General features: G+C 39.1%; 1 protein-coding gene across 1 annotated transcript in view; it reads right to left on the bottom strand.

The window, feature by feature from the left end:
• MAP3K13 (mitogen-activated protein kinase kinase kinase 13) overlaps window positions 1-14,493 on the bottom strand; it is an 83,335-nt gene that overhangs the window by 50,044 nt on the left and 18,798 nt on the right. The gene's annotated exons all lie outside the window — the stretch shown is intronic.

Raw genomic sequence — 14,493 nt, 5'->3', positions numbered from 1 at the left:
GAAAGCACCAATAATAAATAGGTAACAGGTCAAAGGGACAAAAGTAAGATGGAAAATAGGAGGAAAAAAACCCAAATGTATGTGACTTCCTTTTCATATTTCATTTTCTTTGTTTTTAATTTAATTAGTTATTTTTACATTCCAGGTTCTAATAAAAGTTTTAAAAATGAAGGCTCCATGTAGCTATAGTATTTTGGGAGAATGTGAATGTTATCTGGTTCTAATATTTGGGAGAAAAACTAAATCCATGGTATTAAATTATGCGATAACTATATCGATTCAAGAAAATATTTATAGGAAAAGACTTCTTATGCTTTACTATGTCATACGTATCTTCTTTTGTAGACTATGTTTCTAAAGAAAAAAATAAGCAGAATCTACTTAGAGATTAATTAATTATATAAATGTTAAGGATTAAACTGCAGGAAACTTTTCATTATGCACATAATCATTTTTCTGAATCAAGATTTTCTGAAGTCTGCGAGAACACTGCCTCAGTGATCGCGGAAACAGGTACTATTACAGAAGTTGTTGTAGGCACACTCACATGGGATACATGAGCCGAGTTTGGTAAGAGATTACTTACAAAGGAAGGTGCAGGAAAAGCAACAGGGTTGCAATTCTCCAAGGCTAGTAATAGGAGGCTGTTAACTGGGCAGGGAATCAATGATTACTAGATCCTAAAGACCATAGCTATAGAAGAGTTCATTCAGCAAGAGAATTCTAAAATATGCCCACTTTCTGTAGGGTTTACTTCATTCTGTTTTAACATTAAGCCTCTGTACCCTCACTGTCCAATATGATATGCAACCAAAGTGCGATGACCTGATAGGGTAGGGGTCAGGAGAATTAATAATGAACCCCAATTGCCCTGGCTGGTTTGGCTTAGCGGTTAGAGCATCGGCCCGCGGACTGGAGAGTCCCGGGTTTGGGTCCCGCTAAAGGCAAGGACCTCAGTTGCAGTTTGTTCCCGGCCCTGGATGGGGTTGTGTGGGTGGCAACCAGTTGATGTGTCTCTCTCACATCGATGTTTTTCTATCTCTTCCTCCCTCCCTCCCTCCCGCTCTACCTAAAGATAAATGCAAAAATGTCCTCGGGTGAGGATAAAAAAATAAATAATGAACCCCAATTTCACTTTTCTCTTGCTCTCTGAGATCCTGTAGGTGCTTCCCATTGGTTGATTCAACAGAAAACCAGAGAGCAAGAAAGTCCATTGATTGCAGTCCATACAAGTCAACCTCCAAGGCACAGAACAGGGTGCTTTGACAAGGACAGAAAGTAGGTCTGATCCTAGGCACTATACCAGTGGAGATCCTGCTGTTAAAGGCAGACACATAATGGCTAAAGCTGTAAATGCAACTGTAGAGCTGAGTCCCAGTTACTAAGAGGTCTACTCTGGCTTCTGGATCTTTTGGTTTGGTGAGAAAATTTGAACTCTGGTGTGTCATGGGCTCTATAGCAGTTGGTCATCCATTGGACAACCTATTCTTTTTGCCAAGGTTGAAGTATGGGGAAAATTTCCCCTCTGAAAATGTATTACATTTAGGTCATCCACGAGTATCAATACCATGTAATATGTTGCAAAAAAGTTCAGCAATGAAAACTAAATAATATCCATATTATGATTAAATACGTATAGTGGTCGCAGCATGCCACACATGGGTTCTGAAAAATGGGCTTCCTCAAGAGATTTATGAGAGTATTCAAGGAGATAACAGACATGAAAGTGCTTTTCAGACTGTGAAGTAGTATCCTGATGCTATTACCATTAAAATACATGCCCGCTGCAGGGCAATGATGTAAGTGTACTCCTGCTTAAAAATAGTCAGGTGGCTCTGTACTGATCATGACTCAATGAGAGAGGAGTGAAAATACTTTCGAATGAAATTCTATTATGAAATTTCTCTTTTCCCATTAAATTTATTGTCAGTATTTGGAATATATACTTAGACGGTAAAATATAACTAAAGTAGAGATATGAATATAATATATCCTGCACTTTTGTTATACATTAAAACCAAATAATTCATTGCCAGTTTAGTAAAATAGGGCTACGGAAGAGCCTCAGTAACAGACTTCCGGTGATGTATCTGGAATTTCCCACAAAGGTGCATGTCCTAATGACTGTTCCTGGGAAAGTCCTACATGAACTTAGCAACAAGTAGGTGTCAAGGGTCTTCTGCCAGCCTTGCTTTACAGGTGTTGCTTAGGAACAGTAGAATCATAGATTGTTGGAACTGGAGGGAGCAATGAGTGGGTCATGACTTCTATTTTTCAGGAGAGATAAATCATTCTTGTTAGTTTATAAATTACTAGGATACATCCAAGTATATGTATCTCTGCGCCTTGTCCTTCTTCTCTTCCTTCCTACCTGGCCTCAGCACCTAGTACAGGACCTGATATGACTTGATCTACGTTGAGGATGGGAGAACTTTATATGCACACGTGCACACACGCACACACACAGAGCAATGGGGTAAGCAGTACACTAATAACAATAGCTAACACTTACTGAGATTATTGCCACTTGCTGTTCTGGACACTTTTGCTATATTAACTTCTCTAATCCTCATAGCAATCCTTTGAGAAAAGGTACTATTATTACCCCTGATAATAACTGATAAAGAAATTGGGACACAGAGTTTAAATAACTGACCTACAACTACTAAGTGGTCACGACAGGAGTTGAACCCAGTTCCAATTTAGTCCCAGAGCCTGGGCCAGCACCCTTAGTCACAACACTCTACTGCCAACATTATAGTGGGCTTCCACTTAATTAAGAAAGGTCTAAGTCAGAAAAATATGGCCTACACTCACATCTTACCCTGGACTTTGGTTCTGTACTTAGGATGAAAGGTAAAAATTCCTAGCAACAAATAAAAATAAGTGGGGAATTCTAAAATATGCCCACTTTCTGTAGAGTTTACTTCATTATGTTTTAACATTAAACTCACATACCTGCACTGGTAGCTTCTAGTCATATGTGGCTATATAACTTAAAATTAATTAAATTAAATTTAAAGTCAGTTCCTCAGTTGCATTAGTCTGTTTCAAGTGCTCAGTAGCCATGTGTGGCTAGTGGCAACCGTACTGGGCAGTGCAAAATACAATCTTCCCATTGGTACAGCGTTTTACTGGACAGCGGTGCTTGTCATGCTTTATCCATATTAGCAGATTTTTGTTGTTGTGGAGGATTAATAGAAACTGGCTTCTGCCCTGGTCGGTTTGGTTCAGTGTTTGGAGCGTCGGCCTGTGGACAAAAGGGTCAAAGGTTCGTTTCTGATCAAGGGCATGTACCTGGGTTGCAGGTTTGATTCCCAGCCTGGGTTAGGTTCATGCAGGAGGCAACCAATCGATGTTTTTTTCTCACATCGATGTTTCTCTCTCTCTCTTTCTCTGTCTCCCTTCCAACCTCCCTCCCTTCCATTCTCTCTAAAAAACAAAAACAAAAACAAAAAACTAAATGGAAAAATATCCTCAGGTGAGGATTAACAGCAACAAAAAACAACTGTGGCTTCCCTTTGTCATGGGGATTTGCTAATGCATAGAACTCCTTGCCTCCTTTAAAATAACAGGTTTTGCTACCAAATTTTAGTAATATCTGTAGATGAAATTATTTAAGTATAGCTTATTCTAATGATGGTTTTTTAGTACCAAATTAAAACAAGGATTTTAAAAAAAAGATTTTCCAAGGGGCCATAGCCAGGTACCTAAAACCATCTGAAGAGTCAGAGGAATGATTTTCAAAGAGCTAGGTAGTTTCAACTGTCATTTGTGGAGAATTCTAATAATTACCCTCCTTGAAGTTCCTAATCACCATAGTAGTGTAGGTGAAGGCAGAAAACTAGGGGAAGGCTAATGGAGGGAAGAATAAACAGGCCCAGAAGTTTCTACCAAATCACAGATAGCTCTTGTTACTTCCCAGAGAAGACTCTTACAGATCCAGGGTAAAACTCCAGGAGGAGCAAAGAACTCTGGACTCTGGATCCAATGTCCAGTTTTAATAGTAAAGTAATTAAAACCATATTAGTGAAAGATCCCATCACTTTAGACTTTTACATTTCTCCTAAACATTGTTTTTGTTCACAGAAGCAGTCCTAAGTTTTAATTTTAATTTTTTTAAGGTAATGATTCAATCTAGACGATATCCTAGAAAATGTATGATGAACATTTTGAGCTTTACCCAAATGAAATTGACAAAGATCAATCACTTGTCACCTGTCTCTTATCACTGTTTTGGAATGTGAATTTGACTTTGTGCTAGAGCGTAATCCAAGCCCATTATTTAATTATTCATTGGTATAGTTTCAGTTTTTACTCTCAATATATAGCTGAAATTTGCAGACTACTACAGGATCCTTGATAAGTGCCATCTGTCCAAGATGAGGATGACAAGAAAGAACATCAATTAATATTAAATATTTATTCAAAGTGTTAAAAAATTATAAATGTATAAGACAGTTCTAATGGAAAGAAAAATAAATGCAGAATAACAAACCTTTAGTGATAGAAAACATTATGTAGTACCTCAGTACAAAAATTGATATAATAAAAGATGGAATTTAAAAACACATTTAGTTGCTTCCCTTCAGAAATTATAATTTTAACTCACTACAGGTGCATATGTTTTCAGTACACATGTTCCTAAAAAGTTGCATATAAATAATATTTTTAAAAGAAGTTAACATTTAAAAATTCCCAGTAGAAATTACTATTTGAAGTAATACTGACAAATCTGTTGGAAAATCCATTTGAAATGTTAATGATTTTTTATTATTAGATTTGTTGAATCAATATGAATTTTCTTCTGTCTCAATATATGGGATAAAGCCACTAGTCACTCATTAGCCATCACTTCTCATAACTGTTAGTAAATCTGCTTGAGTAATTAATATGTCCTTATAATTTGTCCTGGACTTCGAAACCAGATAACCAAGCTTCTTCAAAGATTTTGTAAAAGGCTTAAAGAATCTTCCTATAAGTGAACTATGAGGGTTGGTTCATGAACTTTATGAGGTCTATTCTGGCAGTATAAGAATGTTTTCCCCCCTCATTTTCTGGTTCTAAATAACTGTTGGCAAATTTATGCATATTATGTCTAGCAGTTTTTACTATTTATTTTTATTTTTAAATTAAATCTAAATTTTTTTCTTTATTAATTTTAGAGAGAGAGGAAGGGAGAAGGAGAAGAGAGATAGAAACATCGATGAGAGAGGACATAGATTGGCCGCCTCCTGCATGCCCCCCACTGGGGATTAGGCCCACAACTTGGGCATGTGCCCTGCCTGGGAATCGAACTGGCGACCTCTTGGTGCATAGGTCGATGCTCAACCACTGAGCCACAGCAGTCGGGCATGTCTACCAATTTTTAAAAGCATAGTATCAATTACAGTCACAACACCCTGTAAAGTGAGGACAAGAGACAATTCTACCTGAAGAACCCATGAAATGACAGTGGCCCTTGTAGCTTGACATGCTGCCTCTGACAAGAGCTTTGTAGAGAATGTAATTGCTTTTTGTAACTTCTGCTTCCAAAAGGAATGGATGTAACATAAACATCACTTGCTTCTCTTCACAATCCATTAAAGAATCTTATTCATGTGTTGAATTTATTTTTAAATTAAACCTTAATGCCTTTATCACTAACATTTAATATTGTAAATGATCTCTACAACACATATGTTTCTCTCACTAGAAGAGAAGTTTGCTGAAGGTAGGAGCTAACTTAGTACTGTTTTTCCCAACATCTACCATGGAACCTGACATTAATAGAGGTCTCATGAATTAATGAACTGAGGTAAAATATGCCTTTTCAAATTTTAAAAGTAATACTTTAAAAAATTTATTCCAAAACACTTTCAAATTTCATCTGATGTTCTTAAAATTTAGAACTCTAGAGTTTGCACACATTGATTTTATAAATATCAGCTTTTTTCTTTAACACTGATGGGTCTTAAAGGTTCCAGGCTACATTCCTAAGGCAGGACACATACCCCTTGATTAGCTTCCATTGTTCTTGCTGATCTATCTCCAACTTAACTTCCTCTTTCCCAGAATTTTGCTCTGAATGCCACTGTTCCCTGGTTGTGAAATAAAGAGAGAAAATGTTTCTATTTCATTGCTAGGCCTCTTCTAATGGTGTCTGGCACATTGGTGAACTGGCCACACACAGCACACTGAGCAAATGTCATTGGTGAATAACCTACCAATATGTCATATTTCCCCCCACACAGTAATGAAGCCCAATGTAATATAAATAGTTGTTTCCCCACATTGGTTACATTAAGTGTATAATGCGTTGTAATAGGAAAGAATCTGGGACTTCAAGTCAGAAAGACCTTAATAATTTGAATCCTGGCTCTGCAACTTACCAGCTGTGAAGTCCTCAACAAGTTATATACATACCTCATTTGTACATGGGAGATAATATAAAACTCTCTTTTGGGATTGTTGTGGATTAAAATCAAACTAACAGGCATTTTATTGAGTGCTTACTATACACGAGATCCTGAAATCTTCAAATGGTTTCTCTCTGTTGTCTTGGCACCTAAAAGAAGTTGAATTTCGCCCTGGCCGGTTTGGCTCAGCGGTTAGAGCGTCAGCCTGCGGTCCGGAGAGAGCCGTGTTCGGTTCCCGCTAAGGGCCCGTACCTTGGTTGCAGTTTGTCCCCGGCCCTGGTTGGTCGTGTGGGTGGCAGCCACTCGATGTGTCCCTTTCACATCGATGTTTCTCTCTCTCTCTCTCCCTCCCACTCTATCTGTACAAAAAATGGAAAAATGTCCTCAGGTGAGGATGAAAAAAAAAAAGAAGTTTAATTTCAACTGCAAAATTGGAAGATTTCACTCTATACACTCATTTTCTGTTTTATTTTCTAAAACTGTTAAATAAGATTTCTAGTTAAATGTGGTGGATTGAACATAGACAATTTAGCTCTGGTTCCCCTCCCCGCCCCCATCCACCAAATTCCACTAAGATGAAAGCAAGGCAAATGAGAAAAAAAGATATAGCATTCAACAATATGAATGAATCCCTACAGCACAGTGCTAAAGGAAATAAAGCCAAACACAAAAGGCTACGTACTGTAGGATTCCATTTATATGAGCTCCATTTATAGAAAAGATACAACCATGAGGACAGGAACAGTACAATAGTTAACAGGGCAGGGTGAGGAGAGGGGACTGACTGAGCTTTTCTTCCCCCATCTCCAACACTGAGCTCTGCAAATGCCATTCTGAAGGCCAAGTCCCCGAGCTGTCCGGAGCAATGGTAGAATGGCCAGAACAAGCTCCTTCAATACTATCAGTGTTCCAAGGACACTGATACTTTTCCTGACACTTTTACCAGAATGCCCTGATGAAGACAAAGCTCATTTAGTTGTGTAAATTGTGGCAAGCTTTGCTAAAATGTAATCACACCACTTTACAGTTAAAACTTTTCATTTATGTATACATTAGAATTAACTTTGTATTTAGAACCTTAACACCTTTTGAATCAGAGATTCCTCTGGGTGTCTAAATGGAAGTTAATAAGCACAAGCCTAGAGAATAAATGAAGGAAGAGTTTAACACAGTCAAGGTTACACTTCCTTAGAATCTAAAAGCTATTCCCAGAGTTTCCCACCCCAGGGCCAGTGTTGAATTAAAGGTTGAGGTAGAGATCCAGAGTCTGTTGGCAGAAAATAGTTAAGGAAAGAGACATTAGTTATATTCTGAGGGTTCACAGACAAACACATAATCAGCTCACGAATCTTTTTACGTTCTAATTGAGGCAAATCAGTGTCCTCCTATAAACTCTCTAGTGTTTCTATTATCCTTTTATAATTTTCTTTCCTTTTCAGGCATGCTTTCATTATTTTTTAAATCTGTATTTTACTGGATACAAATTTGTGGGAACATACCCCACATCTCTTCTGGGATGATCCCACCCCACTCTATAATTTCCAACTTTCATTTGACAGATTTTTCCACAGAGCCCATCTTTTTACTTGCCCACCAAAAAAATAAGTAGATTTGCCCAGCCGGTGTGGCTCAGTGGACTGAGCGTTGTCCCATGGACTGAGAGGTCCTGCTTTGATTCCCAGTCAGGGCACATACCTGGGTTTCAGGCTTGATCCCTGTATAGGAGGGAGCTGATTGATGTTTCACTCTCACATCAATGTTTTACTCTCACATTGATGTTTCTCTCTCCCCCCTCCTCTCTCTCTAAAAAAAAAAAAATCAATAAAAACATATTAAAATAAAAAAACAACAGTAGATTCATTAGTAAGAATGTGTTTTGAAATGGGGCATCCATTCAACCTCACTAGACTGACATAACTTGAGTGTCAAAATTTAAAACATGAAAATAAATCATTAAATACCTCTGAGGAATCACAGAGTCCTTATACCTAGTCTACTAAATGGTCTTCTCATACTCACTGAAATGACAACAGGGCTAGGATGGTCCCCGAATTGCACCAGTGACTTAGAGACTACCCTTGGGAATCCAGGTTTTAAATTAGTGGCTTTTCCCTTTAACCTACATATACCTAACCCCATGTGACAAAATTAAAGGCATGATTGGCCATGTTCACACAGAAGCTCAAAGGAAAGTCTATTTCCTAAACCCAGTAGATTCAGATTCTGATTCTGGTTTATTCTCTTTATTCTTTCTCTTTACTCAAACAGCCTAGGCAGAATCAAAGGAAAAGACTAACATTTCTCAATAGCTAGCATTTAGTTTCAGAGTCAAAGTGGTAGAATAAAAAATGTATTTAGCATGCTCCTACCATGTTACTGGCTTTATTTCAGACCTTTTCTTAACATGGCATTATAATCTAATTAAGGGAAGGTGCTACAAAAAGAAAAGTTGAGAACTAAATTGCTGGCTAGGGATGGCTAAATTGAGAGTCAAGTGGTACCCTAAGCTTCCTGTTTTTCTGACTTCAAGTTCTTTTGGGTAATTTTCCCTGACTAATCTGGGCCCTCTAGTCTTTTTCAATCTTTCCAGTACTAGACTTTCACCACTCTCTTCATCCAGGGTCACAACATTATACAATTCTAGGGGGCCTCGTTCACAGTGACAGCTTTGCTTTTATGACTTCTCTCTTCCATAAATAATTCTCAAAGTCAAAACTATCTCCAACAAGATCAACTGATGGTAACTGGTTGTTTCATTTTAGGGAGTTACAACCAAGTGCTTTACATATGCAAGAAACTAGAGTAGTCCTTCCAATTCACTCATTGCTATGGTCTAAATGTTTGTGCCTCCCCAGGATTTGTATGTTGAAATCCTAACCCCCAAATGTGATGGTATTAGTAGGTGGGGCCTTTGAGAGGTACTTAGGCCAGGAGGATGGAGTTCCCATAAATGGGATTAGTGCCCTATTAAAGAGGCTCCGGAGAGATCCCTTGCCCTTCTGCTGTGTGAGAATACAATGAGAAGCCTACGACCCAGAAGAGGGCCTCATCCAACCACCCGGCATCCTGATCTCTGTCTTCTAGCTTTCATAACTGTGAACAATACATTTCTGTTGTTTATAAGTCACCCAGTCTGTGGTATTTTGTTATCGTAGCCCGAAGGGGCCAAGTCATTCACTCAGGAAACATATACTGAGCATGTGCCACATATTTGTGATGATGACACTGATTACGGGATAGAGACAGTAGACAGTCCTTTGCTCAAGGAGCCTATAATAGACAGTCAAGTAAACAGTTACTACAAAGCAAAGCAGAATTTTTTTTTTTTTTTGGTACATGCCCCTAGCGGGAACCAAACCCGGGACTCTCTGGTCTGCAGGCTGATGCTCCAACCGCTGAGCCAAACCGGCCAGGGCTTAAGTGAGATTTTAAGAGCTTCACAAGCCATGGCAAGCAGAGTGAGGAGTGACTAACTATAATTGAGAATATCAGGGGAAAACTGCACAGAGGAAGAGACATCCGAGGAACAAAGTGGGACCTTAAAGGAAGAGTAAAAGTCACACCAGTGGAGAAAGGGTGGAGGACAGGGGAGGCAAAAGTGGTATCTGGAAGAAGGCATTCGTTTTTATCAAAAAGAATTTCAAAAGAAAAGAATGGAGAGGAAGAAAAAATGGCATTTTCCAGAACTAGCAAGCAGTCTGGAATAGTTGGAACATGAGGTGCATGGAGGGCTGTGATAAACATGGCTGTAACTAGAGGACGGTGTCACCTCATGAAAGGTTTTGAAGGTAGGGCTAACACATCTCTTTTCTATGATCAGAAGAGTTTGACTTCATAAAAACGATTACTCATTACTAATGCAATGGTCAGAAAATGTGTGTTTAGGACCACAGAAATTGGAATGAGCAGAATATGCAGCTTCTGAAATCATGCTATCACACTAAATAATGCATATAGAACTTATTAGCAAAAAAGCATTGTTTTGTGGCATAAAATTGAAGCAGAATTTTCCTCAAGTCATTAATCGGCATAAACACATTCTTCATGACAATTCTAGAAATCTAACGGTATCCAGGAAGAAATAAACATGCTGACCTTTGAGCACAAGGGGCATGCCACAGGAAACAGTCAACGTACAGACAAACGCTGTCGGTGAGAACACCGTCTAAGGGCTCATGACACTTTTATATATTGCCAGTAGGACTGGTTACAAACTTTGCAAGGCTAATACAAAATAAAAATACCAGACCCCTTGTTCAAGAACTATTAAGGGTTTCAAGATAGAGACAGCAGAGGATTAAACCCAGCACGGGACCCTTGCAGCGACACAGGACACCCACCCACCAAACTGGCTTGATTGCCAGCTCTAACTTTTAATGACGATCCACCTGGTTTCTACCGCCTGATATGTGCAAAGTAGTTCTCACATTCAAGTGTGAACTTCTGACACCATATTATCCCCAGAATCCATCCCACGTTTCCTTTCTTCATTAGATAACAATGGAAACTGGAAGAGAACCCTTCTCAGAGAAGTGCTAACTCCTTCACCTGTTCTTCCAAAGCCATTCTTCTGCTCACTACAAATTCAGGCTCTCTCTCCTGAATCTTTTGTATTTAAAATCTCCCCTCTTCATTAAGTCTTCTCTACTAGGAGGTAAAGTAATAAATTCTCAACCACACCCAATATTTATTCTTAAATTGATGCATTATTTGGGCTGCTACTTATGCAGAATGTAAGTATATCTGCCATGGCTGCTGCTAATATTGATGGTGACTGAGTGGCTAGGTAGTGTGCTGGGCATTTTACAGCCCTGAAATTGACCAGTGGATGACCACAATGCTGTCTGATTTCTTTGTCTTATATACTTTAGTCCTATTCTTCAGCCTATTAACATTTTCCCCAAAGGAAAAGCAAAGGAAGGGGGATGAAACAACAACAAAAAAAACCCCTCAGATCAGACAATTTTGTTACTTGTTAATAGGCTTGGTAAGAAAAAACAGGTAAGGACTGTGAAAAAAGATGTAAAATAATCACTTAATTACAGTTCCTATATTACCAGTGCATTTAATGTATTCTCCCTGACCTTCAGTGGATACATTGACAATTAGGCTTATCTATATCAATAAGTTGGCTATCGTAGGCAAGAAAGTCATAGAGAGAAGACACCATGCCTTTTAAATTGGTTTATTAGTTCAACACACACACACATAATTGTCAGTAGAAAAAAACTAAAACAGATCACTTACTGTAGCTGTGAACTCTATTCAACCATTTGATACATGCAGTATGCCAAGCCTTGTGCTTCATGTGATATTAAAAAGGTGCAAGTTTTTTGCCCTAGCTGGTTTGACTTAGCAGTTAGAGCATCTGCCCATGGATCAATGAGTCACAGGTTCAATTCAGGACAAGGGCATGTACCTTGGATGCAGTTCGTCCCCGGTCTTGGTTGGGTCGTGCAGGAGGCAACCAGTCTATGTGTCTCTCTCACATCGGAGTTTCCCTCTCTCTCTCACTCTTCCTCCCACTCTATCTGATGATGAATGGAAAAAATATCATCGGGTGAGGATAAAGAATAATAATAATAAAGTAAAAAGGTGCAAGTTTTCATATTAGTGTACTGTTATTGTTGAAGAACTGCAGACAAGACCTTCTACTGGCCCTGAACCTGGATTTGGACTTCACCAATTTCAGAACAGCAGCAGATCTCAAGTCAGATACTCTCAACTGATCAGAATTAAACTCTTTGGATTAGATTACTCCTATTTGCCTTAGCTGAACAGGAAGTGATTCAGTTTACGAAAGATTTTCAAAGTACTGTATATGTAGCTGAAGTTTGGCACACAATTTGTGTTTTTCTCCATTTTGCCTTTTTATTTTTGATTTGAGAAGGCTATGTATGTATCACTATCCTGTAACTAGGAGGAGGGAGGTTTTGTTTTTATAAGATATATCTAGAACCTCGGGACATTTTGCCTCTTGAGCCACAGCTTAACAGCATTAGCAAAGGCAGTTCAGCCAGAGGGGAACTGAACAGCAGCTGAGTCAGTCTCATAATTTACACTGGGGGAAGCCCTTGGAATTCAGAGGCACATTGCCCAGCTAGAGAGACAAATCTAATTTCTGCTAATGATGTTCCTCCCTCTCTTTCCTATCAGGGCTGGGCTTTTTACACATGCGCACATAATTATATATGCACACTCGGTGTCTAGTGAAGCCAAACAACACAGCACCCAGGATTAAATTACACAGTAAGACTTCCCGGCGTCATCTGGCCTCCGCATCCTGTCTAATACATGCTGTCCAGGGTTCACGTTGTGGAACTGTTAAAGATCTTACAAGTTCGAAAACACAGCTACACACTAAAATTCAAAAGTAATAATATAATGGTTTTATTTGAGACTGAATATGAAAAGCTCAATTTCTTAAATTGATTTCAATAAACAAATACATATTAAGAGATAAGACATCTGGACTTTGTCCTAAAAAGGACTTGAGGCTATTGACAAAAATGGACACAGTACAATAGGTGAAGGGAAAGTATGAATAAAATGCCATAAACAAAACAAAACAAAACAAAACAAAACAAAACAGGAAACCCAAGGTAAAAACCAGATGACAGCCCAACCAGAGTGGCTCGGTGGTCGAGTGTCGACCCATGCACCACGAAGTCGCCAGTTCGAGCACGGTCAGGGCACATGCCCAGGTCGTGGGCTCGATCCCCAGTAGGAGGTGTGCAGAAGGCAGCAGATCAATGTTTCTGTGTCATCAATGTTTCTCTCTCTTGATGCTTCTATCTCTCTCTCCCTCTCCTTCCTCTCGCTCTAAAAATCAATAAAAACATATTAAAAGGAGGGATATCTGTAATAAAAAATAATTAATTAATTAAAAATAAATAAATAAATAAAGTGGGAAAAATTTTTTTTTTTTATCCTCACCCGAGGACATTTTTCCATTTTTTTGTTCAGATAGAGTGGGAGGGAGAGAGAGGAAGAGAAAGAGAGAGAGAGAAACATCGAAGTGAAAGGGACACATCGAGTGGCTGCCACCCGCTCAACCGACCAGGGCCGGGGACAAACTGCAACCGAGGTATATGCCCTTAGAGGGAACCGAACCCGGGTCTCTCTGGACCGCAGGCTGACTCTCTAACCGCTGAGCCAAACCAGCCAGGGCGGAAAAATATTTTTAAACAAACAGTTGTTAAATTTGTATACTAACAACTATTAAAGATGGTTCACAAATTTGGACCAGAATTGTGTGTGGATCAAAAGACAATTAATTATTCACAAAAGATAAAAACATATTAATTGTCCCGGAGAAGCAGTTTTTACTTGTACCGAAGCCTGAGAGGCCCGAGTCGTCCACTGATGTGTACAGAATGGTAGCATAGCCTCAATAACACCCACAGCAGATACTAGGCATCTTTCCCAGGAGAGTTCTGAGAATATTTGGGAATCTTACCTCTTTCTACAGGGTAAGATTCCCAACTATTCCAGAAAAGCAATACTCACAGTAAGAAATTCTAAGTAAGATAATAGCTCTTGCCGTGGCCAGGTTGGCTCAGCAGATAAAGCATCAGCCCAGGGACTGAAGGGTCATGGGTTCGATTTCCAGTCAAGGGCATGTACCTGGGTTATAGGTTCAATCCCCAGCCTCAGTGAGGATCGTGCAGGAGGCAACCAATCAATGTGAGAGAGACTTTCTTTCTCCCTCCCTCCCTTCCACTCTATCTAAAAATAAATGGAAAAATACCCTTGAATGAAGAGTGACAAAAAGAAAAAAAAGTTCTTTGCAAGTCTGATTTACCCAGAAAAGCATAGACTACATCTCCTTCAGGAAATTTTACTTGACTATTATTTATCACATTCAAGCTTTCAAAAATTTTGGGTAGCTATGAAATGATCAGTTCTGTTGGCAGAAACCTGGCTTGCAAATATTGTGGGTTTTCATGTAAGAGGTTGATCCACAGCTTTGGCCATCAACCAAGAAGAAGAAAGAGCTGACACCCTCCTGTGAAAATTCTCCTATAAAAACCCAGTAATCTCACCAGAATTGGTACCCCAGAACCTCATGTCCACACAGAGGCAGGCCAAGAAA

Source organism: Molossus molossus, unplaced genomic scaffold (genome assembly GCF_014108415.1).
Source record: "Molossus molossus isolate mMolMol1 unplaced genomic scaffold, mMolMol1.p scaffold_m16_p_5, whole genome shotgun sequence".
Taxonomy (NCBI): Eukaryota; Metazoa; Chordata; class Mammalia; order Chiroptera; family Molossidae; genus Molossus; species Molossus molossus.
The sequence above is the reverse complement of the archived record's forward strand: the minus strand, read 5'-3'. Positions and strand labels throughout refer to the sequence as shown.